This window comes from Rhinopithecus roxellana, chromosome 7 (genome assembly GCF_007565055.1).
Source record: "Rhinopithecus roxellana isolate Shanxi Qingling chromosome 7, ASM756505v1, whole genome shotgun sequence".
Lineage (NCBI taxonomy): Eukaryota > Metazoa > Chordata > Mammalia > Primates > Cercopithecidae > Rhinopithecus > Rhinopithecus roxellana.
In genome coordinates this window covers 151666974-151693616 of record NC_044555.1, presented here as the reverse complement: position 1 = coordinate 151693616, position 26643 = coordinate 151666974, and the positions used below count along the sequence as shown (strand labels likewise).

The window sequence follows — 26643 nt, the reverse complement described above, 5'->3', positions numbered from 1 at the left end:
GATATTTCAAACTGAGTATTGTTGAGGGCAAGGCTGGAGGCAATGGGGCAGCTTGGGAAGCTGTTACATCAGTACCACCTTTCATTTAAGCTTGTACTACACAGGCAAAGAAGTACAGCTTGCTGATTGTTCACAGAATGCATTTGGGGACTGGAGGTTTGATTTCGGAGGTGTGAGAGGTTGTCTCCCAGGTGTGGTGCTGTTGTTTGATTAGAGAAGCCTGAGAGAAGGCGAGATTAGGACCCCTTCCAGCTGTGTAGCTGGTGTCTAGTCTAACCCATGGACACACGCACCTCTGTTCTTTATAATTCCTGCTCCATTTTTTAAGAGGTTCAACACAGTTGCTTCCTCTTCCAGGATTTCTCCCCGATTGTGCCACCTGTGAGATAAGGCTCTTGTATCTGGACAGGCAGAGGAGTTTGTTTTCTGGGGCTTTTGTGATCAGTCTCTTGGGGCAGGTTGGCACTTTGCTTGTCCTATTGTGGAGTTAGTCCATGACATGAGACATGGTAAGTGGACCATGGACGTGTCTTCAAATTTGTCTTTTTGTTCCCAATTGCAGAATGCCGTATGTGTGGTAGCACTTTTCAAGGAAGGAAGAAAGGCGGGAATCATTTCCAGGGTAATTTTGACAAGAAGAACTGTCATTATGAAGATGGTGGGTATGAACTTCTGCCTTCACAGTGCTAGGAGAGTGATGGAAGCATGGAGATGAGGGATGTCCACAGGGACCACCAACTAAGACAGTAAGTGACAAGGCAGCCTGGTTTGCACGTAGCAGCCCCCGGGACTGTGCAACCCTTTCATTCTCTGTGGTCTTCCTTTTCTTCTCTCATTAGAGAATTGAAGAATGCTGGAAGTGGAATAATGACTGAGCAATTCCAATTATAGCCCTGGTGTCAGTGAGGGGAGCATGTATAGAAGACTTTCTTAACTTTAATGAATACCCACCTTCTCTCCCTTTCCCCACAGCACTCCTTATAGAAGTGCTGTAACTTCTATAAGGAGAAGGAACAGGAAGCTAGTGAAATGGCATAGGGAAGATCAAATCCATATTACCATGTGGAGAAATAGAAAACCTCCAGAGAAAAAAAAAAAACAAGGCAGAACACACAAGATGAAACATGAGGAACTGGTTCAAGGTCACAGTAAGTATCTCGGTGAGGTCTGCATTAGGTAGAATATTCTGGGCCAGGCGTGGTGGCTCACGCCTGTAATCCCAACACTTTAGGAGGCCGAGGCAGGCAGATCACTTGAGGTTAGAAATTTGAGACCAATCTGAGCAACATGGTGAAACCCCATCTCTGCTAAAACTACACTAACTAGCCGGGCATGGCAGCAGTCACCTGTAAATTCAGCTACTTGGGAGGCTGAGGCAGGAGAATCACTTGAACCTGGGAGGTGGAGGTTGTAGTGAGCTGGGATCACACCACTGCACTCCAGCCTGGGCAACAGAGCAACACTCTGTCAAAAGAAAGGAAAGAAAAAAAGAAAGAAAGAGAGGAAGAGAGAGAGAAAGAAAGAGAAAAAGAGGGAGAAAGAAAGAAAGAGAAGAAGGAAGGAAGGAAGGAAGGAAGGAAGGAAGGAAGGAAGGAAGGAAGGAAGGAAGGAAGGAAGGAAGGAAGGAAGGAAGGAAGGAGAAGAAGGAAGAAAGGAAGGAAGGAAGGAAGGAAGGAAGGAAGGAAGGAAAGAAAGAAAGAAAGAAAGAAAGAAAGAAAGAAACAAACAAACAAACAAACAAAGAAAGAGAGAGAATATTCTGCAACCTGATAGAAGGAAGATCACATAAAACACCCTAAGTTGATTATTTGAAAGAGGGCTTCAGAATGGAGAGAAAGGAAGCTTAGGGAATCCATATTTGGAATGAAAATAAGAAATCATGTCAGTGATCGCTTCTTTAGAAGTCCAAGCTAGGTAGAAAGCTGGGAAAAAAACAGCTGGTTGGTTCTGTTCTCCATCCTTAGTTCCATGTTATCTCTCCCTTCTCTCCTATTTCTTCTTTTTACCCTTAGATTCCTTACGAGATAAAGTATGACAAGTCATGGCTAATGAATTCAATCCAGAGCCATTGCAGTGTCCCCTTCACTCCAGTTGATGTAAGAGAGGATGGTGAAGCCAGATGAGTGGGCACGGGGGATGGGGAGAGGTCTGACTCAGCAGGGGCCATTGGCCTCTGAAGCTGTTGCTCTTGCCTTCACTCCCTGTAGTTCCACTACATCCAAAATCGGGCATGCTTCTTTGTCCAGGATGCTAGTACTGCCTCCATATTGAAGGATGTCAGTTATAAGATTTTTGATGATGAGAACCAAAAGGTGTGTGCCAAGGGCATTCCCTGTACTTAGTCTCTGGGCAGGAGGACACGCCAGGGGGCTGATCATCCTCTTTGGTATTAGGGGTCCTGGTACTTACTACGCTGCCTTGCTGCAGATATGTATATTTGTCAATCTTTCTACTGCGCCCTACTCTGTAAAGAATAAGTGAAGCCAGGCCAAATGGAGATGCTAAAGGTAATACAGACTCAAGGATCATTGTATGCTCACTTCCTGGACCCACCTCTTCTTCCCCTGGCCCCCTCTTTCCCTGTCACTGCTACTACCACCACCACCACCACCACCACCACCACCACCACCACCACCACCACCACCACCAGAGCCTCAGAGCCTCTGTCTTCATCTCTATCTCTGCAGCTGACCATAAACAAATGGTACAATGTCTCCCAGCGGGCTCTTGATTTCCAGAATCTCCTCTTTGACCCAAGTATGGCTGACAGCAGCAATTCTCAGGCAAGCGGGGCAGAGCGGTCTGCCTGAGAGGGAGACTTAGGGATGGCAATTTATGGAGGGATTGGTGCTGGCTCTGGGCCAGCCATGGCCCTCCCAGCCTTCTGATTCTCTTCTCTTGGCTTCTTCAAGACTTGATAGGCTGTGACATTGATATAATCCTGAATCGAAGAAACTGCATGGCTGCCACCCTGAAGATCATTGAAAGAAATTTCCCTGAGGTGAAGCCTTAGGCCCAGTGCTGGTATTTAGTTAGAGGGGTGGAATAGATAAGGTGGAGGGCAGATTTGTCTCCAAGGCCCAAGATAGTAACTCCCACTCTAACTCCCCTTGACCCAAAGCTATTGTCTTTGAACTTGTGCAACAGACTGTACCAGCTGGATGACCTGTCTGACATTATAGAGAAGGCTCCCAAAGTCAAGACCCTGAACCTCTCCAAAAATAAGGTGAGAAGGGGGAGCCAGATCAATTTTGGATGGAGGGTGGATGGCAGTACACATCAGGATAATGGCAACAGGCAGGCAGAGGTACCTGTGGGTGACTATGAGGGCTGGGGGAATTCAGGACCCACGGTCCCAGGTGTCTCTCTTTCCCTGGCCCTCCTCCAGTTTCCTCCCTGTCTTTCTTAGCTGGAGTCGGCATGGGAGTTGGGCAAGGTGAAAGGGCTGAAGCTCAAAGAGCTATGGCTAGAAGGGAACCCCTTGTGCAGCACCTTCTCGGACCAGTCTGCCTATGTAAGGTCAGTGGCAACCCCTATCGCTCTTCCTGGGCACCTTTGCTCCTTGGGTGACTGAACTGTGTCTGAAAGTGCCCTTCTGCAGGAAGAAGCAGCCTTGGTCCTCTGGGAGGACCACAAACCTCCCCTCCTACACACACACACACACACACACACATTCCTTTCTCTGTGTCACTCACTCATCTGTGCTTAGAGGTCTCCTTTCCTTCCTCTGACATGCTCCCCTTTTCACCTGCTCTGGGTTGTGTTTCCCGCCTGTCTCCACCAAGCTTCCTCCAGCGTGCCCTCCGTGAGTGTGCTCCAGGAAGCGGGGCTCAACCACCTCCCCAGGACCAGCAGTATTCAGATGCTGGTGCCCTGGACTGAGAAGAGTCCTTTAGTCCAGGGCCTCATGCTGAGACAGGCCTTCCTGCCTCCATGCTGAGATGAGGCTTCCCTCCCCTGTCCTGAGAGGCATTCTCCTTCTCTTGCTCCAAAAAGATCCCCCCACCTGTCCTGGGCTGGCATGGGGGCTTCCCTGTTTCATACTGAGGGCCAAGGCCCTGGGTGGCTGCTGTCATGCCATCTCTTCCTCTGGCCCAATGCCAGGAGCTGGGCCCTCCTTGGGGAGAAACCTGGGTTTCCTCAGTCAAGGGACCAGAAGCGGGCCACGTTCCTGAGGCAAGAGTGGAAGGCAGAGGGCCGAGGAGGTTGAGGAGACAGAAGGACAGACCTCTCAGGGCATTGCCCCTCCTTCCCTCCACACCTCACATCGACCTACCTGGGCCCTCAGAGGAGTCCTGGGTAGCTCCAGACGGGTACATTCCCCAGTCAAGGCACCAGCACAGAGGGACACAAGAGTCAGGGACCATCAGAAGAGAATGCAGTGGTCAGGAGAGGGGGTCCCCAGGCTCTGAACCCCATGCTGAGCTGAGGCCTGATCCTTCACTCCTCCTGGGAAGTCTTTCCCCATGGCTGCTCTGTTTCCCATGCCCAGCTCAGACTGAGCTCACACAGGTGAGAAAGCCTCCAGCTGCATCCAGTCAGCCCCAGCCCAACAGGTGCATGTTTTCCTTTTCTGCCTCAGTCCCCAAGGCCAGCCAGGGGGTGAAGAGGGAAAAGGCTGCAGCTGGGGAGCCCTTTTCTTCTCTATTCCTCCCTAAACTCCACCTCCGCAGCAGAGCATCTTTCCCTTTCATTTGTATTGCATCCTGTTTCTCCACTGTCTCCCCTTTCCTATGTCTCACCATCTCTCCCTCCCCTACCTTCACCGTTTCTCTTGTCATCCCCTCTGCCTTCCCCTTCCTGTCTCCTGAGCCTGGCCTCACTCACCTCCCTGTCCCAGCATCCTGGGCCATCCCTAAGGGATGACCTGGTCTTGACCTGGACCTGGTCAGGCAGGTTGATGGACAGCCAGTGAGATAGCAGAGCCCTGGGCTCCCACCCTATTTCCTGCTCCCTGCAGAGCCTTCCATGGTGACTTGGACAAAGGCGAGTGAGGGAGGGAAGGGAAGAAAGCCCTGGAGCCTGGGCTCCCAATGCCGCATTGTGTGGCACTGGAGAAAAGGGACTCACGGCAGTCTAGGTAGAAGCTAACCAGGAGCAAGGAGAGGGAGGAAAGGCAGAGGGAGAGGGAAACAGACTGTGCAACCCTGAACTGTCAGTCACTTCATTCAATTTTTAGTTTTGTACAGTGCCATCCGGGATTGTTTCCCCAAGTTGTTACGCCTGGTAAGTATGTATAATACCATCATTATTGTCTCCCCTTACTCAAGAACATAACCTCCACACCTGCCCTCAAGTCCTTTGGGTCTTGCCTAGATTACATGCTTGTATCAGACCCTCATCCATTTTACAGACATGGATTCCTGAAAAAGGCAAGAATATTCTCCCTAGAAAATGTGTCCACAGGCACTCACACACACACATGTTGGCATGTAATAGTAGAGATATCCAGCACCCCATGAGAAAGCTGCCTACTGGAATTTCCAGGCCTGTTTCCCACCTGGCCTCTGATGCTTGTTCTCCCTAGACATGTTCATCTTATCGGTCGGTCATCCAGCTCCACCTCCTTGGTCTCCACTGCTGACTTCCTCTTTCCTTCTTCAGGACGGCCGAGAGTTATCCACACCGGTGATTGTTGACATTGATAGTTCTGAGTTAATGAAACCCCGCAAGGTAAGGAAGAAGTATCAAGCAAGACTTGGGGTGTCGTAAGGGAAGCTTTGTCCATTGCATAGGTCCAAATTGTCTTTTGATTCCAGGAAAGCTATACTGGATCTGAGATCCTAAAGAGTATAGTCCTGCAATTCCTGCAACAGTGAGTATCCCTGGGACCATGAGAAAAGGGAGAGCTGAGGCAGGCCGGGCCACCCATGCACAGGTCAGCTCATGGGAATTTTCAAGTCTCATTTGGCACCCAAGCCACAGAGACAGCCTATCCTCACTGCTTCCCCACAGGTATTACTCGATTTCTGGTTCTGGAGATCGACAGGGTCTCCTCAGTGCTTACCACGATGAGACCTGCTTCTCCCTGAGCATTCCCTTCAACTCTGAGGACTCAGGTCCATGAGTGTCACAGCTCAGACCTTGATCCAGGGACATGTGGCTCTCCTGCAGAAAGAGACCACCTCCTGGAAATGCCCTCACTGGCTGGACCACCTACTCCTGCTCCTCTTTTTTTCCTAGGAGCAGCTTCTGCAAGTACTTCAAGGATAGCAGGAATATAAAAATGCTCAAAAACCCCTGTAAGTGTGTGATGGAGAAGACTGGGCAGGGTAAGGAAGTGTGATGGGAACAATCACAGGGGACAAGGAACAGAGTGTGGCAGCTCCCCCCACCCCCCGCACCTTCCTTGCTTCTCTTCTCCTCTATAGACCTGCAGAGGCAGCTGCTGAAGCACACAAAACAGCCACAAAATGTGGACTCCCTCAGTACATGGCCCAAAACTCAGCATGACCTCAGCTCCATCCTGGTGGACATGTGGTGCCAGACGGTGAGCACCTGCTTCCTCCCTTGGGCAGGCCCAGAGAGCCAGAGGTGGGTAGGAGGTTAAGGGGGATCCTGAACACCTGAGCTCTTTCCTTTCAGGAAAGGATGCTCTGCTTTTCTGTCAACGGAGTGTTCAAGGAAGGTGAGTGTCTGTAGAGTCCCCTCCCCAGATCCCCCATTGCTCCCTCCCCCTGGCTGGGCTCCTTCCCAGAATTCTCCCAGCTTCCCTGATTTCGTTGCTTCCCTTCCTCTTTTTCCCTCTGTGTTTTCACACCCCCTGCTCTGCCCGCAAATCAGCCTGATCTGACCTAGGTCCATGCCTGTCTGCCCTGCACAGCTCAGGTGTGCATTAAGGACACAGACTATGGAGTTTGACAGCTCTCATCCCAGGTCCTTACTCTGTGAACTTGTGCTGGTTAATTAACCCTTTGGTTTCCTCATTTGCAAAATGGGGCTAATAATAACCCCTTTATTGGGCTACTGTGAAATAGGAATCAAGTGAACTTGTGGTTTTCACAGGGCCCAAGCGTGATAGGGGCCCTATCACTGGGAGCTGATTGTTTCTGTTGTTGCCTTCCCCATTCCTGCCACATCTGCCTGACTCCAAGTGAACAATTGTCCTGGTCTGTCCCCGCTTCTGTGTGAGTGTCAAGCAAGACTCTGACTGGGGTTCACTGTGTGAGCATGTAAAGCCTGTGCAACTCTAAGGTGGTGGTGTTTGTTGTCTTTGAAGTGGAAGGACAGTCTCAGGGCTCTGTTCTCGCCTTCACCCGGACCTTCATCACTACCCCTGGCAGCAGTTCCAGGTTAGTGCTGTGTTGTGGGCAGGAGCACCCATCCCAGCTTGGGGCCAGTGTTGTGGGAATGTGGTGGGTGCAGTCCTCGGGGTGTTCTCAATATTGTGGAACGCCAACAGGTAGATCCAAGGAACAGTCCAGACTAATGTTTAAGAGTGTGGGCCCTGGAGTTCGAATACAGGTTTTGTTCCTCATCCCAACATTCACAAACTATGTGACCTTGATCAATTTATTTGACCTCTCTGTGATTCAGTGCCTTTCTCTGAAAATTAGAATAAAAGTATCCACTTCTTTGCACTGTTGCACAGGGTAAACATGTTGGGGTTCTAAAAATCTAGTGAAGCTGGTAGACAATCTCTTCAAAGGCAGAATCTGTGGGAGGCTTAGAATGTACCAGCCAAAATATCTGGGAGGCAGGCACAGTAGGGATATGGAAGGAATTTCGTTGCTGAGTGGCAGCAGTGGTTAAGAAGGATCCTGTTGTTGGGGGTGTGGAGTTGTCTACCTGTCCAGTTTGAGGGTGCATTTTTCTTTCCTCCAGTCTGTGCATCATGAATGATGAGCTGTTTGTGAGGGACACCAGCCTGCAAGAGACTCAGAGTGCTTTCTCCATCCCAATGTCCACACTCTCCTCCAGCTCTGAGCCCTCCCTCTCCCAGGAGCACAGGAAATGGTGCAGGCTTTCTCTGCCCAGTCTGGGATGAAACTAGAGTGGTCTCAGAAGTGAGTACTCGGAGTACATGAGGATGGGTGGAGTTGGGACATCAGAGGAGTGAGTAATGGAAACACACGTGCAATTTGGAAAAATAACTATCTGATGTTGCGGGAAGTCAGGGACCCCGAATGGAGGAACTGGCTGGAGCCGTGGCAGAGGAACATAAATTGTGAAGATTTCATGGACATTTATCAGTTCCCAAATAATACTTCTATAATTTCTTATGCCTGTCTTTACTTTAATCTCTTAATCCTGTTATCTTCATAAGCTGAGGATGTACATCACCTCGGGACCACTGTGATAATTGTCTTAACTGTACAAATTGCTTGTAAAATGTGTGTTTGAACAATATGAAATCAGTGCACCTTGAAAAAGAACAGAATAACAGCAATTTTTAGGGAACAAGGGAAGACAACCATAAGGTCTGACTGCCTGTGGGACTGGGCAGAATAGAGTCATATTTTTCTTCATACAGAGAGCCTATAAATGGATGTGGAAGTAGGGAAGATATTGCTAAATTCTTTTCCTAGCAAGGAATATTAATATTAATACGCTGGGGAAGGAATGCATTCCTAGGGGGAGGTCTATAAATGGCCGCTCTGGGAATGTCTGTCTTATGCAGTTGAGATAAGGACTGAGATATGCCCTAGTCTCCTGCAGTACCCTCAGGTTTACTAGGGTGGGGAAAAACTCTGCCCTGGTAAATTTGTGGTCAGACTGGTTCTCTGCTCTCAAACCCTGTTTTCTGTTGTTTAAGATGTTTATCAAGACAATATGTGCACCGCTGAACATAGACCCTTATCAGTAGTTCTGCTTTTTCCCTTTGTCCTGTTCCCTCAGAAGCATGTGATCTTTGTTAGATCCTTACTAGTAGTTCTGCTTTCTGCCTTTTGAAGTATGTGATCTTTGTACCTACTCCCTGTTCTTACACCCCCTCCCCTTTTGAAACCCTTAATAAAAACTTGCTGGTCTGAGACTCAGGCAGGCATCATGGTCCTACTGATATGTGATGTCACCCCTGATGGCCCAGCTGTCGAATTCCTCTCTTTATACTGTCTCTCTTTATTTCTCAGCCAGCCGACACTTATGGAAAATAGAAAGAACCTAAGTGGAAATATTGGGGTCAGGTTCCCCCAATAATCTGCCCATCTGCCCAGGGAACTCTTCAGAGAGCTGACACCAGGTGCTCCACGTCCATGTTCTTGAAGGGGTTCAGCCATTTATTTTCATTTCTAAACAAACAGCGGTAGCACAGAATCTCACCTTATGGTCAGTTCTCAATGACTGTCATTTAGCAATTCCAAATTGCAGGCAAGAGTTGAACGGGACATTTGCACAATTTATTGTCCACATTTCCATGATGCTTGCATATTAGACAATCAGCAGGCATCCTTTTTGAAATTAAAATAACAGCAATATGACATTTTCACATCACAATCCTATAAATGATGACATAGAAGAGGTACCACCAGTTTACAAATTATGCCTCCACTTTCGTGTTTGGCATATGTTATTTCCTACCACTTGCCACTTTTCAGTTCTTTATGTACATGTTCATTAGGGAGTCATATGTTGGAGTGTGAATTTCTTAAAACTAGCAACTAAGGGGATAGTTGCAATTACATAAAGAATAATGCCAATCTTGTTCTTCCCTGTAGTGCCTCAATAGTCAAAGACAAGCTCCTGTACCTCTCTAAGCCTTGGTCCTCTCACCCAGGGAGCAGAGATGGTCTCACATGTTATCACATGTGAGACTACAAATGGTCCACATGTTACTTATCAACCACAGTGTCTGTTCAGCTCAGGCTGTCGGAGCTGCCAGGGCTCCTTTGTGGGCAGAACCATTGAACCCATCACATGGCCCCTCTACTTCCTCTCTGTACATCATCAGGCTACCACAGCCTTGACCTCCTTTCCTAGCCAACTCGGATGCCATGGTCTTCCAGTCACTCATCCTCTTGCCAATTCCCATGATTTCCTGTGGTCCTATGTTCCCAGCACATGCTACCTCTGAACACCTGACCTCACTCTTTCTCTCATCTCTTGAGCTCTCTAGCTCTACACATACACACACACACACAAACATGTCTCTCTCCTAATGGTCCATTAAGACACAGTCTTGGAAGTTTAAATGGTGACGCAAAGTGTATGCTTCCCAAGATTATTTCTGAAGTTGGAGGGAGAAGATATGAGTACTCACATACATTGTTTCCGAGCATGTAAATTGACATAGCCATTTTTTTAGAATCATTGAGAACAATTCAGTCATAAATGATTGAATAAATATATGTGTGCACATAAATATATGTATGCACACATTTTTGTATAAAAGAAATCATAATGCAGATACAGTTTCATATCCATTTCATTTTAGTTAACAAAGTCATTAACATAAAGCTATTCATGTCATCATGCTATAATTTTATGTAGATCTGCAGTGATTACTTTCTTTTATTCTTGACATTGTTCATTTATGTGTTAATAGTGTGGAGCATGGAATGGAAAGTTTGATTAGGACAGAAAGCAGCAAATGGCAGCCACAGCCAGGAGCGACCAGCCACAACTGCTCTGTTCATTTCCTTGGGCCTTGGCACATTCTCCTTAGGGATATAGTGGCAGAGAGCCTGGGGCTGTGGAATCCGTAGGGCTCATCCCTGAGAAGAGACATTATTTCCCATGTCACTTGCTTTCCTGCCCATTGCATATGATGGCATCAAGTTTATGTACACCTCCAACAAGGTGTACTTTTTTTCTTAGAGTTGGGGTCTCATTATGTTGCCCAGGCTGAACTCAAACTCCTGGGTGCAAACTCCTAGGCTCCAGCAGTCCTTCAGCATCAGCCTCCCAAGCGGCTGAGATTACAGTCACCCAGCAAAGTTGCACTTCTTACAAGGGTTACTGGTGTGGGTGGGTGGTGGATCCCTCCCTGTCCTCATCAGAGCCTAGGAACCTCAGTGTGGAAGGAGTCCAGAAGCAACTGCAGGAACTCCAGGGTGAGTGGCCTCAATGAGGCCCTTTTCTATCCCTCATCTCCAACTAACTTTTGTGCCTCCCTTCAGAATACCTCTGGCTCCTGTGTGTTACTCTGCACTCCTAATAGTTTGTCCCAGAACTTGCCTCCAACTGATCCCCTTACCCCTGGGGTTCCTGCCTATAGCTCCTGCCCTCAGCCTTAGTGCATAGCTGCTGCTGATCTTTACAAATATGGATTCCATTCATCCTAGTTATCTGCTCATGAGTCTTTAATGGCATCATTCCATTAATGATCTCAGAATTCCCCTCCATGTAGGACTCCTTATGATCCCACCCTCCTGTTACCCCTGTGCTGGAGAAGGCCAGTGGTTGCATGTGAACCCTTCTCCCCTTCAGTGACCATATCCAAGAGCAGAAACCTCAAACCTAGGTCATGCAAGGTTGGGCACTGTTCCTCACCCACACCAAAATAAAATAAAGTGGGGAGAAGTGGCGTCTTGGTGTTCTTAGCACTCTAACCTGCATCAAAGAAAGGTGGTGATGTAATGACAGGAGGGCACAGTTTGTCGGGACTTGGGGATGTGATTTTCTGTGGCATGGCCTCAAAATCTGCATTTGTAACAGGATCCCAGGTATGATGGTTAATTTTATGTGCTAACTTATGTCTACTTAGGTAGGCCACGTACTTATCCACGTACCCAGATATTCGGTCCAACATTATTCCAAATGTTTCTGTGAAGGTATTTTTAGATGAGATTGCCATTTAGATCTGTAAACTTTGAATAAAGCAGACTACCCTATAGAATGCCAGTTGACCTTATCCAATCAGTTGAAGGCCTTCAGGAATAAAAAGATTTACCTCCCTTGAGGAAGAGGGAATTCCGCCAGCTAACTGCCTTCAGACTTGAACTGCAGCTCTTCATTGGGTCTCCAGCCTGTCAGCCTTTCCTGCAGGCTTTCCAGGCTCCACATTCTTTAAAAGTACACACACACACACACACACACACACACACACACACACACACACACACATTTCTTGGTAGATCCCTCACATACCAGGTAATGCTTAAGCTACTATTTCATGGATCCCACTTTGAGTAGCAAGAAACTACAGAATGTCTGGCATGTCTGTACATGGCCTCATCTGTAATCATGGTAACTTCAGCATTGTTTGTGAGATCAAAACTATAGGAAAAACAAAAATGTCCATTACCATTAGTCCAAAAAATGCACCGTGGCTCATTCGTACAGTGGAATATGCTATAGTCATGAAAATAAATGCCCTAGACCTATAAGAATCAGACCATATATTCATATATATGCAGAAAAATGTAATTACATATCATGATCATATGGAAAATAAAGACACCTACAGTATGAAAATATATGCATACAACATATATATAATACTTTAAAGATGCTTTTATTCATGACAAAATTATGAAGCAATTTATGGAGAATATAAACACCACACTCTGGTTATAAGTTACATTTGAGGAGTAAAGGAAGGACAAGTGAAATGAGGGGATGGTCTCAAACATTTATCAAGTTTATTGTTTAACCTGGGTAGTGGATACACAAGTGTTCACTTCATAGCTCTCTATAGCATTTTGTATATTTGATATGTTGAATAAGTAACACAAATTTTAGAAGCTGAAGGTTTATTCTATCATAAACATATACTCATTTTACCAGTGACTCATATGATTAAAATACAGTTAACTGTAGAGATCAAAATATCAATAACCGGGAAAAAACTCTTAACATATTACTGTGTTTCTTTCCCTTATTTTCCTTTTTGCTTGCATACATGAAATTGCATTGCATGTATATTGCATTGACATTTCATAAAGCTGTGATAGATACACAGTTTTGTGCTTTATTGTTTTCTTGTATTAAATGATTATTTAATATTCATTTATATTTTATTAATATTACTGAATATTAAATGAATTCATGGGGAAAGTATTGAACTTTAATTTTTTATTGAACCATCTATAGATGCACCTGTCTCATTTCTATTTTTATTATTTAGTTATTTATTTATTTTATTATACTTTAAGTTCTAGGGTACATGTGCACAACATGTAGGTTTGTTACATATGTATACGTGTGCCATGTGGGTGTGCTGCACCCATCAACTCGTCATTTACATTAGATATATCTCCTAATAATATCCCTCCCCGCTCCCGCCACCCCACGACGGGCCTTGATGTGTGATGCTCCCCACCCTGTGTCCAAGTGTTCTCATTGTCCAATTCCGACCTATGAATGACAACATGTGGTGTTTCATTTTCTGTCCTTGCGATAGTTTGCTCAGAATGATGGTTTCCAGCTTCATCCATGTCCCTACAAAGGACACAAACTCATTATTTTTTATGGCTGCATAGTATTCCACGGTGTATATGTGCCACATTTTCTTAATCCAGTCTACCACTGATGGACATTTGGGTTGGTTCCAAGTCTTTGCTATTGTGAATAGTGCCGCAATAAACATACATGTGCAAGTGTCTATATAGCAGCATGATTTATAATCCTTTGGGTATATCCCCAGTAAAGGGATGGCTGGGTCAGATGGTACTTCTAGTTCTAGATCCTTCAGGAATCGCCACACTGTCTTCCACAATGGTTGAACTAGTTTACAGTCCCATCAACAGTGTAAAAGTGTTCCTATTTCTCCACATCCTCTCCAGCACCTGTTGTTTCCTGACTTTTTAATGATCACCATTCTAACTGGTGTGAGATGGTATCTCATTGTGGTTTTGATTTGCATTTCTCTGATGGCTAGTGATGATGAGCACTTTTCCGTGTGTCTGTTGGCTGCATAAATGTCTTCTTTTGAGAAGTGTCTCTTCATATCTTTTGCCCACTTTTTGATGGGGTTGTTTGGTTTTTTCTTGTAAATTCGTTTAAGTTATTTGTAGATTCTGGATATTAGCCCTTTGTCAGATGGGTAGATTGTAAAAATTTTCTCCCATTCTGTAAGTTGCCTGTTCACTCTGCTGGTAGTTTCTTTTGCTGTACAGAAGATCTTTAGTTTAGTTAGATCCCATTTGTCTGCTTTGGCTTTTGTTACCATTGCTTTTGGTGTTTTAGGCATGAAGTCCTTTCCCATGCCTATGTCCTGAGTGGTATTACCTAGGTTTTCTTCTAGGGTTTTTATGGTTTTAGGCCTAACATTTAAGTCTTTAATCCATCTTGAATTGATTTTTGTATAAGGTGTAAGGAAGGGATCCAGTTTCAGCTTTCTACTTATGACTAGCCAGTTTTCCTGGCACCATTTATTAAACAGAGAATCCTTTCCCCATTGCTTGTTTTTGTCAGGTTTGTCAAAGACCAGATGGTTGTAGATGTGTGGTATTATTTCTGAGGCCTCTGTTCTGTTCCATTGGTCTATATCTCTGTTTTGGTACCAGTACCATGCTGTTTTGGTTACTGTAGCCTTGTAGTATAATTTGAAGTCAGGTAACGTGATGCCTCCAGCTTTGTTCTTTTGGCTTAGGATTGTCTTGGCAATGCGGGCTCTTCTTTGGTTCCATATGAAATTTAAAGTAGTTTTTTTTCCAATTCTGTGAAGACAGTCATTAGTAGGTTGATGGGGATGGCATTGAATCTATAAATTACCTTGGGCAATATGGTCATTTTCATGATATTGATTCTTCCTAACCATGAGCATGGAATGTTCTTCCATTTGTTTATGTCCTTTTTTATTTTTTTGAGCAGTGGTTGGTAGTTCTCCTTGAAGAGGTCCTTCACATCCCTTGTAAGTTGGATTCCTAGGTATTTTATTCTCTTTGTAGCAATTGTGAATGGGAGTTCACTCATGATTTGGCTCTCTGTTTGTCTGTTATTGGTGTATAGGAATGTTTATGATTTTTACACATTGATTTTGTATCCTGAGACTTAGCTGAAGTTGCTTATCAGCTTAAGGAGATTTTGGGCTGAGACAATGGGGTTTTCTAAATATACAATCATGTCATCTGCAAACAGCACCTGTCTCATTTCCTGAACCATGCATTTGAACGAACGGATTGGAAATGCCAAATCTGTCTTATACTAAATAATGTTACATATCTGAGACTGCTCTTGAGCTTTTTATAGTTTTCCTTTAAACTGTATGTCAACCAGTTTATTCCCAACAAAGATGAAGGTGCAGCACCACAGAACAATTACATTGCCTGGCAATGCAAACCCCATTCACATGACTCTCCTTTTGTATGGTTGGGAGGAGTAACAATAAATATAATGAATAATGCAAATGTGTATTCAGCACTAGAAGATGCTGGGCATTTGATATGGTTTGTCTCCGTGTCCCCATCCAAATCTCATGTTAAATTATAATCCCCACATATCAGGGAAGAGACCTGGTGGGAGGTGATTGGATCAAGGTAGCAGATTTCCCCCTTGCTCTTCTTGTAATAGTGAGTTCTCATAATATCTGATGGTTTGAAAGTGTGGCACTTTCCCCTTCTCTCTCTCTCTCTCTCTCTCTCTCTCTCTCTCTCTCTCTCCCTCTCTCCTGCCACCATCTAAGATGTGCCTTGCTTCCCCTTTGCCTTCTGCCATGATTGTAAGTTTCCTGAGGCCTCCCTAGCCATGCATCCTGTACAGCCTACAGAACTGTGAGTCAGTTAAACCTCTTTTCTTCATAAATTGCCCAGTCTCAGGTAGTTCTTTATAGCAGTGTGAAAACGGACTAATATAGCATTGCTCTGAGTGCTTTCAATGCAACGATCCATTTAATCTTCACCTCAACTTTAAGGGGCAAGTACCATCCCAATTCCCATATAGCACATGAATAAAGGTGAACTTCGGATAAAAGAAACTGCTTACTCAAGATTAGGTGTCTCTCAACTAAAGAGCAAATCCACATATATCTCAGTGCACAACCCCCACGCCCACAACCACTGTTCCTATATTGAGTCTTCTCTGTTAGAGCTGAGGCCAGCACAGAAGGAGGGACTCACCCAAGGTCCTCTGGTTCAGCATGGCTGCCAATATTACTTTATTCTCATTTATGCTCTATTTTAAAGACTTGGTGGGAAATGCACCACTGGTATCAAACTAGAGCGAAATAAGATGATTGGAAATCACCTGAAATAAAAGCAAATTATTTTCTTGTCTTTCTTAAAATTTCTTGCTTTTCCCAAGACACAGAAATGACACCAAAAACTCATACATTAGGTAAATATCTGTATATTTCTCTTTTCTGCCTATATTTCCAGATGTTCTCTAAGATAAATATTATATATGGCTTATTTAAAAGATGTCTCTCTTATGGGAGGAAGTGAACTGGGACTGAGAAGCAGTATTTCCAATTCTTACAATGTACCAGACATCTCTGTACTTTTTCTTTTTTCCCCACCAGAACTCTCTGAGGAAGGTAACATTATTCCCATTTTACAAAGATTAAGGATAAACCCACAGAACACTATAGTTTTTCAGGGTCGCACATCAAGTCAGGAGAAGGAATGGGCTTCTCTTTCTTTCCCTCCCCACAATACAACCATTAGCCTCCATTTTAGATGATAAGCTTCCAAAGCTTGAGGAGCAATTGTTTTAAGTTGTCCTAGAATAGTGTCCACGTGGGTACTCCCTCAGCATGATATTCAGTGTAGGAATAAAAATCTTGTGCCAGGAAACCTGGGTGTAGGAGCCACATGGTTGAGCTGGTCCCTGAGGTGTTAAGCAAGGCTTATGTGAAAACAGAGTTGTTGCTCTCTCTGGACAGTGGCCTGAAAAAAGGTTCTTGACGTTTACATAAAGACTTTAATCAATAGGTACTTTATCTAATTTAATTCTTACAGCTATTAAAGTTGATATTATTACAGATATTCTTGTTGTATTGTTTAGGATTTCTCTTTAACAATGAGCATTACTGCTTCTCTCTCTCTCTTTCTGTCTGTGTGTGTGTGTGTGTGTGTGTGTGTGTGTGTGTGTGTGTCTGCACAATGTTTCAGTTAACGATGGACCACATATACGACAGTGGTTCTATCAGATTATAATGGAGCTGCCCTATACAGATGACTATTTTTTCTCCTTTGTATCATAACTTTATTGTACCTCTTTTATGTTTAGATACACAAATACTTACCATTGTGTTACCATTGCTTAAAGTATTCAGTACAGCAGCATGCTGTACAGGTTTGCAGCCTAAGAGGAATAGGCTATCGCTTGTAGCCTAGGTGTTTAGTAGGCTATACCATCTAGTTTTGTGTAAGTACACTCTATGATGTTCATACTGTTACAGGATCTTTGGGGTGTTACTTTTCTGGCCAGAAAGTTCTGTGGCTGGTGGCACCCTTGCCTAAGTTTTGCTTGGGCCTGCTGCACTCATTCCACTCACTTGGTCTGGCAGGCTGTGCTCAGCTCACACTACTGGCCTGCATCCCATACCTGACAAGGGAGACTGCTCAGAGTAGCAAGGGGTATGTGAGCAAGTGTGTAGTCTGGCCACTGTGCAGTCAGACATACTGGCTGCTGCAGTGGTGTGGGCAACTCTGGGTGCCAGCATTGGTCCTGGTTCTCCACAAGGCTGCAGCTGGACCAAGCACAATGCAAGCAACCTCCACAACTGGCACCAGGGAACACGGTGGCACCCAGAAACTTGGAGACACCAGGAACTACAGGGCCCTGAAGAGGGAGCCACAGCCCTGGCTTGCGGAGCTCCCAGGTCTGGGCTCCCCAAAGGGCCACAGTTCTTCTTTCCTTCTTTTGGCCCACAACATAGTGAGCAAGGGGCATAATATGGTTTGGCTGTGTCCCCACCCAAATCTCATTTCAATACCCACGTGTGGGAGGGATGCTGTGGGGGGTAATTGAATCATGGGGGCAAGTCTTTCCCCTGTTGTTCTCATGGTAGTGAATAAGTTTCATGAGACCTGATGGTTTTAAAAATGAGAGTTTTGATGGGGAGGGGCCAAGATGGCCTAATAGGAACAGCTCCATTCTGGAGCTCCCAGTGAGACCAACACAGAAGGTGGGTAATTTCCGCATTTCCAACTGAGGTACCCAGTTCATCTCATTGGGACTGGTTAGGCAATGGGTCCAACCCATGGAGGGCGAGCAGAAGCAGGGTGGGGTGTTGCTTCATCTGGGAAGTGCAAGGAGCAAGGGACCTCCCTCCCCCAGCCAGGGAAAGCAGTGAGAGACTGTGCTACCTGACTGAGTTATCACGCTTTTCCCACAGTTTTTGCAATCTGCAGATCAAGAGATTCCCTCGTGTGCCTACACCACCAGGGCCCTGGGTTTCAAGCACAAAACCGGGAGGCTGTTTGGGCAGACACTGAGCTAGCTGTAGGAGTATTTTTTCATACCCCAGTGGCACCTGGAACCTCAGTGAGACAGAACCATTCACTCCCCTGGAAAGGGGGCTGAAGCCAGGGAGCCAAGTGGTCTCACTCAGCAGGTCCCACTCCCACGGAGTCCAGCAAGCTAAGAACCACTGGCTAGGAGCTCTTACTGCCAGCACAGCAGTCTGAAGTCAAACCTGGGGGAAGGGGCAGCTGTGGGTGCAGCTTCAGCAGATTTAATTGTTCCTGCCTGCCAGCTCTGAAGAGAGCAGCTGATCCTGGCAAGAGGGATTCTTCCAGCACAGTGCAACATCTCTGCTAAGGGACAGAGTACCACCTCAAGTGGGTCCCTGAACCCCATGCCTCCTGAATGGGAAAAACCACCCAACAGTGCTCAACAGACACCTCATACAGGAGAGCTCCAGCTGGCATCAGGCCAGTGCCACTCTTGGATGAAGTTTCCAGAGAAAGGAGCAGGCAACAATCTTTGCTGTTCTGCAGCCTTCACGGGAGACACCAAAGCCAACAGGGTCTGGAGTGAACCTCCAGGAAACTGCAGCAGGCCTGCAGAAGAGGGGTCTGACTGTTAGAAGAAAAACTAACAGAAAGCAACAACATCAGCATAAAGGACCTGCACAAAAAACCCCACCCAAAGATCATCAACCTTAAAGATCAGAGTTAGACAACTCCATAAAGATAAGAAAAAACCAAGGCAAAAATGCTGAAAATTCAAAAAACCAGAATCCCTCTTCTCCTCCAAATGATTACAACTCCTCTCCATCAAGAACACAAAACTGGATGGAGAATGAGATTGACGAATTGACAGAAGTAGGCTTCAGAAGGTGGGTAATAACAAACTCCTCTGAACTAAAGGAGCATGTTCTAACCCAAAGAAAGGAAGCTAAGAACCTTGAGAAAATGTTACAGGAACTGCTACTAGAATAACCAGTTTAAAGGGGAACATAAATGACCTGATGGAACTGAAAAACACATCATAAGAACTTCATAAAGCATACACTGGGTATCAATAGCTGAATCAATCAAGCAGAAGAAGGATATCACAGATTGAAGAATGAACAAAACCTCCAAGAAATATGGGACTAAGTGAAAAGACCAAACCTACAATTGATTTGGGTCCCTGAAAGTGATGGGGAGAATGGAACCACCTTGGAAAACACACTTCAGGATATTATCCAGGAGAACTTCCCCAACCTAGCAAGACAGACCAACATTCAAATTCAGGAAAAACAGAGAACACCGTTAAGATACTCCTTGAGAAGAGCAACCCCAAGACACATAATCATCAGATTCTCCAAGGTTGAAATGAAGGAAAAAATGTTAAGGGCAGTCAGAGAGAAAGGTCAGGTTGCCTACAAAAGGGAGACCATCAGACTAACAGTGGATGTCTCTGAAGAAACCCTACAAGTCAGAAGAGAGTGGGAGCCAATATTCAACATTCATAAACAAAAGAGTTTTCAACCCAAAATTTCATATCCAGTCAAACTAAGCTTCATAAACAAATGAGAAATAAAATCCTTTCCAGACAAGAAAATGCTGAGGGATTTTGTCACTACCAGGCCTGCCTTACAAGAGCTCCTGAAGGAAGCACTAAATATGGAAAGGAAAAACTGGTACCAGCCACTGCAAAAACACACCAAAATATAAAGACCAATGACACTATGAAGAAACTGCATCAATTAATCTGAAAAATAACCAGCTAGCATCATGATGACAGGATCAAATTCACACATAATAATATTAACCTTAAACGTAAATGGGCTAAATGCCCCAATTAAAAGACACAGACTGGCAGGTTGGATAAAAAGTCAAGACCCATCGATGTGCTCTATTCAGGAGACCCATCTCATGTGCAAAGACACACATAGGCTCAAAATAAATATATTGAAAAATATTTACCAAGTAAATACAAAGCAAAAAAAGCAGGGATTGCAATCCTAGTCTCTGATAAAAGAGGCTTTAAACCAACAAAGATAAAAAAACTTATGAAGAAGGGAACTGCATAGTGGTAAAGGTATCAACACAACAAGAAGAGTTAACTATACTAAATATACATGCACCCAATACAGGAGCACCCAGATTCATAAAACAAGTTCTTAGAGACCTACAAAGAGACCTAAACTCCCACACAATAATACTGGGAGACTTTAACACCACACTGTCAATATTAGACAGATCAGTGAGACAGAAAATTAACAAGGATATTCAAGACTTGAACTCAGCTCTGGACCAAGTGGACCTAATAGACAGCTACAGAACTCTCCACTCTGAATCAACAGAATATACACATTCTTCCCAGTGTCACATAGCATATATTCTAAAATTGATCATACATTTGAAAGTAAAACACTCTTCAGCAAATGGAAAAAAAAAGGAAATAATAACAGTATCTCTGACCACAGTGCAATCAAATTAGAACTCAGTATTAACAAACTCACTCAAAGTCACACAATTACATAGAAATTGAACAACCTGCTCCTGAATGACTACTGGGTAAATAGCGAAATTAAGGCAGAAATAAATAAGTTCTTTGAAACCAATGAGAACAAAAAGACAATGTATCAGAATCTCTGGGACACAGCTAAAGCTGTGTTAAGAGGGAAATATAACTCGGGAGGCTGAGGCAGGAGAATGGTGTAAACCTGGGAGGCGAAGTTTGCAGTGAGCCGAGATAGCGCCACTGCACTCCAGCCTGGGCGACAAAGCGAGACTCCGTCTCAAAAAAAAAAAAAAAAAAAAAGGGAAATATATAGCATTAATGCCCACATCAGAAAGCGGGAAAGATCTAAAATCGACACCCTAACATCACAATTAAAAGAACTGGAGAAGCAAAAGCAAAAAATTCAAAAGCTAGCAAAAGACAAGAAACAACTAAGATCAGAGCAGAACTGAAGGAAATAGAGACATGAAAACCCCTTCGAAAACTCAAGAATCAGGAGCTGGTTTTTTGAAAAGACTAACAAAATAGATGGACCACTATGTAGACTAATAAAGAAGAAAAGAGAGAAGAATCAAATAGACACAATAAAAAATGATATAGGGGATATCACAACTGATCCCATAGAAATACAAACTACCATCAGAGAATACTATAAACACCTCTCTGTAATTAAACTAGAAAATCTAGAAGAAGTGGATAAATTCCTGGACACATACACCCTCTCAAGACTAAACCAGGAAGAAGTCGATTCCCTGAATAGACCAATAACCAGTTCTGAAATTGAGGCAGTAATTAATAGCCTACCAACCAAAAAAAGCCTGGGACCAGATGAATTCACAGTTGAATTCTACCAGAGGTACAAAGAGGAGCTGGTGCCATTCCTTCTGAAACTATTCCAAACAATAAAAAAAGAGGGACTCCTCCTTAACTCATTTTATGAGGCCAACATCATCCTGACACCAAAACCTGGGAGGGACACAACCAAAAAAAAGAAAATTTCAGGCCAATATCCTTGATGAACATTGATGCAAAAATCCTCAATAAAATACTGGCAAACCGAATCCAGCAGCACATCAAAAGCTTATCCACCACAATCAAGTCGACTTTATCCCTGGGATGCAAGGCTGGTTCAACATATGCAAATCAATAAAAGTAAGCCATTACATAAACAAAACCAATGACAAAAACCACATTATTATCTCAATAGATGCAGAAAAGGCCTTCGATAAAATTCAACATCGCTTCATGCTAAAAACTCTCAATAAACTAGGTGGAACATATCTCAAAATAATAAGAGCTATTTATGACAAACCCGTAGCCAATATCATACTGAATGGGAAAAAGCTGGAAACATTCCCTTTGAAAACTGACACAAGACAAGAATGCCCTCTCTCACCACTCCTATTGAAAATAGTATTGGAAGTTCTGGCCAGAGCAACCAGGCAAGAGAAAGAAATAAAGGGGGCAGTTCCAAGATGGCCAAATAGGAACAACTCCAGCCTCCAGCTCCCAGTGTGAGCGACACAGAAGACAGGTTATTTCTGAATTTCCAACTGAGGTACCGGGTTCATCTCACTGGGGTGTGTCGGACAGTGGGTTCAGGAGAGTGGGTGCAGCCCACCAAGTGAGAGCTGAAGCAGGATGAGGCATTGCCTCACCTGGGAAGCACAAGGGGGAAGGGAATTCCCTTTCCTAGCCAAGGGAAAAGGTGACACACAGCACCTGGAAAATCGGATCACTCCCACCCTAATACTGCGCTTTACCAAGGGTCTTAGCAAACAGGAGATTATAACCCATGCCTGGCTCAGAGGGTCCCATGCCCACAGAGCCTCCCTCATTGCTAGCACAGCAGTTTGAGATCTAACAGCAAGGCGGCAGCGAGGCTGGGGAAGAGGCATGCACCATTGCTGAGGTTTGAGTAGGCAAAAAAAAAAAAAAAAACAGCCAGGAAACTTGAACTGGGTGGAGCCCACCGCAGCTCAAGAAGGACTGCCTGCCTTGTAGACTCCACCTCTGGGGACAAGGCATAGCCAAACAAAAGGCAATAGAAACTTCAGCAGATTTAAATGTCCCTGTCTGACAGCTTTGAAGAGAGTAGTGGTTCTCCCAGCACAGAGTTTGAGATCTGAGAACCGACAGACTGCCTACTCAAGTGGGTCCCTGACCCCCAAGTAGCCTAACTGGGAGACACCCCCCAATAGGGGCAAATTGACACCTCAAACCTCACACGTCCGGGTACCCCTCTGAGACGAAGCTTCCAGAGGAACCATCAGGTAGCAACAATTGCTGTTCAGCAACTCGTCTGCAGCCTCCGCTGCTGATACCCAGGCAAACGGGGTCTGGAGTGAACCTTGAGAAAACTCCAACAGACCTGCAGCTGAGGGTCCTGACTGTTAGAAGGAAAACTAACAAACAGAAAGGACATTCACATCAAAACCCCATCTGTACATCACAATCATCAAAGACCAAAGGTAGATAAAAACCACAAAGATAGGGAAACAGCAGTGCAGAAAAGCTGCAAATTCTAAAAATCAGAACGCCTCTTCCCCTCCAAAGGAATGCAGCTCCTCGCCAGCAACAGAACAAAGCTGGATGGAGAATGACTTTGACGAGTTGAGAGAAGAAAACGTCAGACAATCAAACTTCTCCGAGATAAGGAGGAAGTTTGAACCCATCACAAAGAAGCTAAAAACCTCGAAAAAAGATTTGACAAATGGCTAACTAGAATAATCAATGTAGACAAGTCCTTAAATGACCTGATAGAGATGAAAACCATGACAGAGAACTACGTGACAAATGCACAAGCTTCAGTAACCAACTCGATCAACTGGAAGAAAGGGTATCATTGACTGAAGATCAAATGAATGAAATGAAGTGAGAAGAGAAGTTTAGAGAAAAAAGAGCAAAAAGAAATGAACAAAGCCTCCAAGAAATATGGGACTATGTGAAAAGACCAAATCTACATCTGATTGGTGTACCTGAAAGTGATGGGGAGAATGGAATCAACTTGGAAAACACTCTGCAGGATATTTTCCAGGAGAACTTCCCCAACCTAGCAAGGCAGGCTAACATTCAAATTCAGGAAATACAGAGAATGCCACAAAGATATTCCTCGAGAAGAGCAACTCCAAGACACATAATTGTCAGATTCACGAAAGTTGAAATGAAGGAAAAAATCTTAAGGGCAGCCAGAGAGAAAGGTCGGGTTACCCACAAAGGGAAGCCCATCAGAATAACAGCAGATCTCTCGGCAGAAATTCTACAAGGCAGAAGAGAGTGGGGGCCAATATTCAACATTCTTAAAGAAAAGGATTTTCAACCTAGAATTTCATATCCACCCAAACTAAGTTTCATAAGTGAAGGAGAAATAAAATCCTTTACAGACAAGTAAGTGCTGAGAGATTCTGTCACCACCAGGCCTGCCTACAGGAGCTCCTGAAGGAAGCACTAAACATGGAAAGGAACAACCAGGACCAGCCACTGCAAAAACGTGCCAAAATGTAAAGACCATCGATGCTAGGAAGAAACTGCGTCAACTAATGAGCAAAATAACCGGCTAACATCATAATGACAGGACCAAGTTCACACATAACAATATTAACCTTAAATGTAAATGGGCTAAATGCTCCAATTAAAAGACACAAACTGGCAAATTGGATAAAGAGTCAAGACCCATTAGTTTGCTCTATTCAGGAGACCCATCTCCCATGTAGAGACACACATAGGCTCAAAATAAAGGGATGGAGGAAGATCTACCAAGCAAATGGAAAACGAAAAAAGGCAGGGGTTGCAATCCTAGTCTCTGATAAAACAAACTTTAAACCATCAAAGATCAAAAGAGACAAAGAAGGCCATTACATAACGGTAAAGGGATCAATTCAACAAGAAGAGCTAACTATCCTAAATATATATGCGCCCAATACAGGAGGACCCAGATTCATAAAGTAAGTCCTTAGAGACTTACAAAGAGACTTAGACTCCCACACAGTAATAATGGGAGACTGTAACACCCCACTGTCAACATTAGACAGATCAATGAGACAGAAAATTAACAAGGATATCCAGGAATTGAACTCAGCTCTGCATCAAGCGGACCTAATAGACATTTACAGAACTCTCCACCCCAAGTCAACAGAATATACATTCTTCTCAGCACCGCATCGCACTTATTCCAAAATTGATCACATAATTGGAAGTAAAGCACTCCTCAGCAAATGTACAAGAACAGAACTTATAGCAAACTGTCTCTCAGACCACAGTGCAATCAAACTAGAACTCAGGACTAAGAAACTCATTTAAAACCACTCAACTACATGAAAACTGAACAACCTGCTCCTCAATGACTACTGGGTAGATAACGAAATGAAGGCAGAAATAAAGATGTTCTTTGAAACCAATGAGAACAAAGCCACAACATACAAGAATCTCTGGGACACATTTAAAGCAGTGTGTAGAGGGAACTTTATAACACTAAATGCCCACAAGAGAAAGCAGGAAATATCTAAAACTGACACCCTAACATCACAATTAAAAGAACCAGAGAAGCAAGAACAAACACATTCAAAAGCTAGCAAAAGGCAAGAAATAACTAAGATCAGAGCAGAACTGAAGGAGATATAGACACAAAAAAACCTTCAAAAAATCAGTGAATCCAGGAGCTCGTTTTTTGAAAAGATCAACAAAATAGATAGACCACTAGAAAGACTAGTGAAGAAGAAAAGAGAGAAGAATCAAATAGACACAATAACAAAAGATAAATGGGATACTACCACTGACCCCAGAGAAATACAAACTACCATCAGAGAATACTACAAACACTTCTACGCAAATAAACTAGAAAACCTAGAAGATATTGAAAAATTCCTGGACACATACACTCTCCCAAGACTAAACCAGGAAGAAGTTGAATCCCTGAATAGACCAATAGCAGGCTCTGAAATTGAGGCAATAATTAATAGCCTACCAACCAAAAAAAGTCCAGGACCAGACAGATTCACAGCCGAATTCTACCAGAGGTACAAGGAGGAGCTGGTACCATTCCTTCTGAAACTATTCCAATCAATAGAAAAAGAGGGAATCCTCCCTAACTCATTTTATGAGGCCAACATCATCCTGATACCAAAGCTTGCAGAGACACAACAAAAAAAGAGAATTTTATACCAATATCCCTGATGAACATCGATGCAAAAATCCTCAATAAAATACTGGCAAATGAAATCCAGCAGCACAGCCAAAAGCTTATCCACCATGATCAAGTGGGCTTCATCCCTGAGATGCAAGACTGGTTGATATATACACAAATCAATAAATGTAATCCAGTATATAAACAGAACCAATGACAAACACCACGTGTTTATCTCAATAGATGCGACGGAACATATCTCAAAATAATAAGAGCTATTTATGACAAACCCACAGCCAATATCATACTGAATGGGCAAAAACTGGAAGCATTCCCCTTGAAAACTGGCACAAGACAGGGATGCCCTCTCTCACCACTCCTATTCAACATAGTGTTGGAAGTTCCGGCCAGGGCAATCAGGCAAGAGAAAGAAATAAAGGGTATTCAATTAGGAAAAGAGGAAGTCAAATTGGCCCTGTTTGCAGATGACATGATTGTATATTTAGAAAACCCCATTGTCTCAGCCCAAAATCTCCTTAATCTGATAAGCAACTTCAGCAAAGTCTCAGGATACAAAATCAATGTGCAAAAATCACAAGCATTCTTATACACCAATAACAGACAGAAAGCCAAATCATGAATGAACTCCCATTCCCAATTGCTTCAAAGTGAATAAAATACCTAGGAATGCAACTTACAAGGGTTGTGAAGGACCTCCTCAAGGAGAACTACAAACCACTGCTCAATGAAATAAAAGAGGACACAAACAAATGGAAGAATATACCATGCTCATGGATAGG

The 26643-nt window shown here is 44.1% G+C and overlaps 1 pseudogene; it reads left to right on the top strand.

Annotated features, from left to right (window-relative positions):
* The first annotated feature begins 582 nt into the window (after nt 1-582).
* Nucleotides 583-10643, top strand: LOC104658590 (annotated as a pseudogene).
* The last annotated feature ends 16000 nt before the right edge of the window (nt 10644-26643 follow it).